This window comes from Ahaetulla prasina, chromosome 15 (genome assembly GCF_028640845.1).
Source record: "Ahaetulla prasina isolate Xishuangbanna chromosome 15, ASM2864084v1, whole genome shotgun sequence".
In the NCBI taxonomy this organism is placed as follows: Eukaryota; Metazoa; Chordata; class Lepidosauria; order Squamata; family Colubridae; genus Ahaetulla; species Ahaetulla prasina.
In genome coordinates this window covers 11,472,760-11,479,391 of record NC_080553.1, presented here as the reverse complement: position 1 = coordinate 11,479,391, position 6,632 = coordinate 11,472,760, and the positions used below count along the sequence as shown (strand labels likewise).

The 6,632-nt window shown below is 41.0% G+C and overlaps 1 long non-coding RNA gene across 1 annotated transcript; it reads right to left on the bottom strand.

Annotated features, from left to right (window-relative positions):
* Positions 1–2,419: 2,419 nt before the first annotated feature.
* LOC131185892 (uncharacterized) lies at positions 2,420–5,035 on the bottom strand. The gene is made up of 3 exons (XR_009152244.1): positions 4,498–5,035; positions 3,328–4,288; positions 2,420–3,134 (listed from the first exon to the last, which is right to left on the bottom strand). It is a non-coding gene; the product is annotated as an uncharacterized LOC131185892 (long non-coding RNA).
* Positions 5,036–6,632: the final 1,597 nt, after the last annotated feature.

Below are 6,632 nucleotides of genomic sequence, written 5' to 3'. Positions count from 1 at the left end.
ATTAAAATGGCTGCTCTGCTTTTCTTTCTGGTTCTAGAACCATTGCCATGGTCCAAATTATGCCAGGAAAGAAAACTAATTGGTATTTCCACAATCCACAGCCACACCTAGGATTAAAAGGGCTGCTAAGTTCTTTCTGGTTCTAAGAACCATTACCATGGCTCAAACTATGCCAGGCAAAAAGGTAGAAAATCTATTATCAACAGCCACACCTACCATTAAAATGGGCTGTTGGGGTTTTCCTTCTGGTTCTAAGAACCTTCACCATGGCCAAATTACACCAGGCAAAAACTATAAATATAATGTCCATCAACAGCCATTCCTAGCATTAAAAGGGCCATGGAGATTTTCTTTCTGGTTCTAAGAACCTTCACCATGGCCAAAGGTACGCCAGGCAAAAAGGTAGAAAATCTATTATCAACAGCCACACCTACCATTAAAATGGGCTGCTTTTCTTTCTGATTCTAAGAACCATTACCATGGCTCAAACTATGCCAGGCAAAAACTATAAATTGAATATCAATTAACAGCCACATCTAGCATTAATAATGGTTGTTGAAGTCTTCATTCTAGTTCTAAGAACCTTCACCATGAACAAAATTATGCCAGGCAAAAATATCTAGAAAATCTATTAACAACAGCCACACCTATCATTAAAAAGGGCCATTGAGATTTACTTTCTGGTTCTAGAACCATTGCCATGGTCCAAATTATGCCAGGCAAAAAGGTAGAAAATCTATTAACAACAGCCACCTACCATTAAAATGGCTGCTCTGCTTTACTTTCTGGTTCTAAGAACCATAGCCATGACTAAAATTATGCCTGGCAAGAAAACTATAAAATATATTATCAACAGCCACCTACCATTAAAATGGGCTGCTCGCTTTTCTTTCTGATTCTAAGAACCATTACCATGGCTCAAACTATGCCAGGCAAAAACTATACAATCTTTTATCAAAAGCCACACCTAGGATTAAAAGGGCTGCTAAGTTCTTTCTGGTTTTAAGAACCTTTGCCATGGCCCAAACTATGCCAGGCAAGAAATGTATAAAATCTATTACCAGTCAACAGCCACACCTACCCTTAAAATGGGCTGCTTTTCTTTCTGGTTCTAAGAACCAAGGCCATGGCCCAAATTACGCCAGGCAAAAAATATAGAAAATCTATTAACAACAGCCACACCTACCATTAAAATGGGCTGTTCGGGTTTTCTTTCTGGTTCTAAGAACTTTCGCTATGGCCCAAATTACACCAGGCAAGAAAACTATAAATCGAATATCAAGTAATAGCCACATCTAGCATTAATAATGGTTGTTGAAGTCTTCATTCTAGTTCTAAGAACCATTGTCGTGGCCCCAAATTATGCCAGGCTAGAAAAGTATAAATATTTTATCAAAAGCCACACCTAGCATTAAAAGGGGCCGCTAAGTTCTTTCTGGTTCTAAGAACCTTCGCCATGGCCAAAATTATGCCAGGAAAGAAAACTAATTGGTATTTCCACAATCCACAGCCACACCTACCCTTAAAATGGGGCCATAGAGATTTTCTTCTTGGTTATAAGAACTACTGCCATGGCTAAAATTATGCCAGACCATAAAACTATACAATCTTTTATCAAAAAACAGCCACACTTCGCATTAAAAAGTGTGGTGTCCTGTGTTAATGAAACTGACATGTGTTGGGGGATTCTTGTTTTGATTCACTTCATGAAGTAGCAGTCTTGATGAAGATCGTATTCATTCTTGCTTTCCATTCCTCTTCCGTTTTCACCATCAACACTGCAGGCTGACAACTGACTCATCTGTCTTCCTAGTGGTACATGCCTTTGAGATATGGCCGCGGACATCTTATTTCTGGTTCTAAGAACCATTGCTATGGCCCAAATTATGCCAGGCAAGGAAACTATAAATATAATGTCCATCAACAGCCACACCTAGCATTAAAAACAGCCGTTGAATTCTTTTTTTTATTTCTAAGAACCATTACCATGGCTCAAACTATGCCAGGCAAAAAGACTCCATCAACTCATCTGTGCTCATGCATAAATGTAAGCAGGCTAAGAATGTGAAGGAAGAAGAGTGGTGAGCCAAATGGGATCTCTTTCAGTTTAAGTCTCACTGAAGGGATCCTCAGGAATTGGAGGAGGCTTGCAGCTGAATGCCACTGACTCCTCCAGTTTGATTCTTCCTTAGTGCCAACTCAGGGACTGAAAGTTCTAAGAAGGTGCCCAGTGTGAGAGGACGCCCAGTGTGAGTCTCACAGAGTGTCTGCTCAAGGACTGAATGAGCCTGTCAGAATGGGCTGCTCTGCTTTTCTTTCTGGTTCTAAGAACCATTGCCATGGCTCAGGGACTGAAAGACCTCCACCAGTAGGCACCATGGCACTACCATCATGCAAGGGTGTCTGCTCTGAGCACAGATGGAATCAGGAATAGTGCGCCTCCTTTGACTCACTTGCTTCACGGACTGCACTAAGAATGATATATATTGCTAGGTGTGAAATTTGATAGACTAAAGGTGTAAAGTAGGGAGGGGGATCCAGAAGGATTCCCTTCCAGTATGAAACTCACTGAGCAATCCTCAGGAACTGGGAGAAGCTTGTGGGGCCCTCTCAATTCTTACGAACCACAGCCATGGTTAAAATGACACCAGGCCAAAAAAGTAATGAGAACTTTAGTAATCCATGGCCACAGCTTGCATTGAAAAGGGCCCTAGAGATTTTCTTCCTGGTTTTAAGAACCATTACCAGATCTAGTACTAAGCAGGCATGAAAACTACGAAATTTTTTATACATCGTGGGCCATACTTGCCATTAAAAAAAGCAGCTGAGGTTTTCTCCCTGGTTCTAAGAACCATTGCCATGGCTAAAATTACGCCAGGCAGAAAAATATAAAATCTATTTCCAATCACTGGTCTCACCTAGCATTAATGTGCGTGGTGTGTTGTGTTAATGAAACTAACATACGTTTTGTGGGATTCTTCTACAGGTCAGTTTTGATTTACTTGATGAAGTAGCATTCTTGAAGAAAATCAGATTCATTCTTGTTTTTCGTTCGTTCCCTCTTCCATTTTCACCATCAACACTGCAGGCTGACAATTGATTCTTCTAGTCTTCCTAGACAGTGTAGTACATGCCTTTGAATTAAAAAAAAAACTTAATGTTGCTTCAGCTGCCATTGGAGCTTACAACTAAGAATACACAATACAATGTAGTTACTGTTAACTCAGAAGCAAGTATTATGTTACTCCCTAAGAACAATGGGTCTCCAACAATGGATGACTATCTGTACACTCCATTTTGAAGAATAAGAATCTCATATAAAATTACCTCAGGATATAGAAGGCCAGATTGCAACCGAAGGCTAAGAGGGCTTGAGCTGTGGATATTTTCTTGCTCTCGTTTCTTCTCCTTTTCTTCTTTCTCTTCTTTCTTCCTCTCCTCTGTCCAGTTGTTGTTGTCTCTTTCCAGGAAGACGACGTTTGGCTCGTTCCTCCCCTCACTCTGTGAAGCTATAATGCTATAAAATCTATTATCATTCAACAGCCATTCCTAGCATTAAAATGGGCTGCTGAGTTCTTTATTCCGGTTCTAAGAACCATCGCCATGACCCAAATCACGCCAGGCAAAAAATGTAGAAAATCTACACCTACCATTAAAATGGGCTGCTCTGCTTTTCTTTCTGGTTCTAAGAACCATTGCCATGGTCCAAATTACGCCAGGCAAAAAATGTAGAAAATCTATTATTAACAACAGCCACACCTACCATTAAAATGGGCTGCTCTGCTTTTCTTTCTGGTTCTAAGAACCATTGCCATGGCCCAAACTATGCCAGGCAAAAAAACTACAAAATCTATTATCAATCAACAGTCACAGCTAGCATTAGTAATGCCCATTGATGCTTTCTGCCTGATTCTAAGATCCACAGCCATAGCTAATATTACACCAGGCCCGAAAACTAATTAGTATTGCCATAATCAACAGCCACAGCTACCATTAAAATGGGGCCATAAATATTTTCTTCTTGGTTTTAAGAACTACTGCCATGGCTAAAATTATGCCAGACCATAAAACTATACAATCTGTTATCAATATCAGCCACACCTTGCATTAAAAAGTGTGGTGTCCTTTGTTAATGAAACTAACATTCTTTGGGGGATTTTTCTACAGGCTTATTTTGATTTACTTGGTGAAATAGCATTCTTGCTTTTCATTCCTCTTCCATGTTCTCCATCAACACTGTAGGGTGACAATTGAATCTTCTGTCTTTTAAGACAGCGTAGTAGATGCCCTTTTGAGATTAAAAACAAAACAAAACCCAACATTACTTCAGCTGCCATTATCATTTTACTACTAAGAATATACAATCCACCATGGTTACTATTTCCTCAGACAGAAATGTTTTCTGACTTAGTAAGAATGGACTGTCAGTTAGTCGATGATCATCCTCCCCCTCCATATACTAACAATTTAAAGAATAAGAGACTCAACTAAAATTACCTCAGCATGTAGAAGGCCACATCACAGCTGAAGGCTAAGAGGTCTTGGGTTGTGGATATTTTCTTGTTCTCTTGTTTTTTCTTTTTTTCTTCCTTCTCTTCTTTCTTCCTCTCTTATGCTCAGCAAGCATTGTCTCTCTCCAGGAACATGATATTTGGCGGCAGGATTTCACTTGTTCCTCCACTCACTTGGTGAAGCCGGAAACTATAAAATCTTTTATTTCTCAATGGCCTCACCTAGCATTAAAATGGGCCATTGGGGTTTTTGTTTCTGGTTCTAAGAACCATTGCCATAAGCAAAATTACACCTGACTAAAAAAGTATAAAATCTAATGTCAATCACCAACTACAACTAACATTAAAAAGGGCTGTTAAGTTTTCTGTTTTGTTCTAACAAACATTGCCATGGCTAACTTATGTCAGGCAAGAAAACTACAATCTTTAATGCCTCAGCTGGCATTAAAAAGGGCTGACATTTTCTATTAATATATTGATGGCCATACCTAGTATTATAACGTGCCACCAGTTTTACTTGTAGTTCTAAGAGCTATGGCCACCACAGGCATTAATTCTAAAGGTGTCCAATTGGGAGAGAGGTGGACCTTATCTTCCAGTTTGAGACTCAGTGTGGAATCTTCAGGGATTGGGAGAGACTTCCAGCTGAGAGCTGTTGACTCTTCCAGTGTGATTCACCCTCACTGTTTGCTCAGGGCCTGGATGAGCCTAGAGGCAATCTACTGCCTTTTCATTCTGTGTGACTTCTACAGAGTGGAAGCTCAGGGATTGAAAGACCTCCACCAGTAGCAGCCTAAGCATCACCTCCATCCTGCCAGGGTGCAAAGTGGCCTCGGGGACAGTGCAGCCTTTCTCCCAGGATTTGCACTCCATCAACTCATCTGCACTCATGCATAAATGTAGGCAGGCTAAGAATGTGAAGGAAGAAGACTGGTGGGCCAAATGGGATCTCTTTCAGTTGAAGTCTCACTGAAGGGATCCTCAGGAATTGGAGGAGGCTTGCAGCTGAATGCCACTGACTCCTCCAGTTTGATTCTTCCTTAGTGCCAACTCAGGGACTGAAAGGGTCCCCCGGGGGAAGGTGCCCAGTGTGAGAGGACGTCCAGTGTGAGTCTCACAGAGTGTCTGCTCAAGGACTGAATGAGCCTGTCAGGTGATCCGCTGCCTTCTCATTCAGTTTGAGTTTCACTGAGTGGGGGCTCAGGGACTGAAAGACCTCCACCAGTAGGCACCATGGCACTACCATCATGCAAGGGTGTCTGCTCTGAGCACAGATGGAATCAGGAATAGTGCGCCTCCTTTGACTCACTTGCTTCACGGACTGCACTGAGAATGATCATCATTGGCTAGGTGTGAAATCTGATAGACTAAAGGTATACGGAGGGGGATCCAGAAGGATTCCCTTCCAGTATGAAACTCACTGAGCAATCCTCAGGAACTGGGAGAGGCTTGTGGGGCCCTCTCAATTCTTACGAACCACAGCCATGGTTAAAATGACACCAGGCCAAAAAAGTAATGAGAACTTTAGTAATCCATGGCCACAGCTTGCATTGAAAAGGGCCCTAGAGATTTTCTTCCTGGTTTTAAGAACCATTACCAGATCTAGTACTAAGCAGGCATGAAAACTACGAAATTTTTTATACATCGTGGGCCATACTTGCCATTAAAAAAAGCTGCTGAGGTTTTCTCCCTGGTTCTAAGAACCATTGCCATGGCTAAAATTACGCCAGGCAGAAAAATATAAAATCTATTTCCAATCACTGGTCTCACCTAGCATTAATGTGCGTGGTGTGTTGTGTTAATGAAACTAACATACGTTTTGTGGGATTCTTCTACAGGTCAGTTTTGATTTACTTGATGAAGTAGCATTCTTGAAGAAAATCAGATTTATTCTTGTTTTCCGTTCGTTCCCTCTTCCATTTTCACCATCAACACTGCAGGCTGACAATTGATTCTTCTAGTCTTCCTAGACAGTGTAGTACATGCCTTTGAATTAAAAAAAAAACTTAATGTTGCTTCAGCTGCCATTGGTGCTTACAACTAAGAATAAACAATACAATATAGTTACTGTTAACTCAGAAGCAAGTATTATGTTACTCCCTAGGAACAATGGGTCTTCAA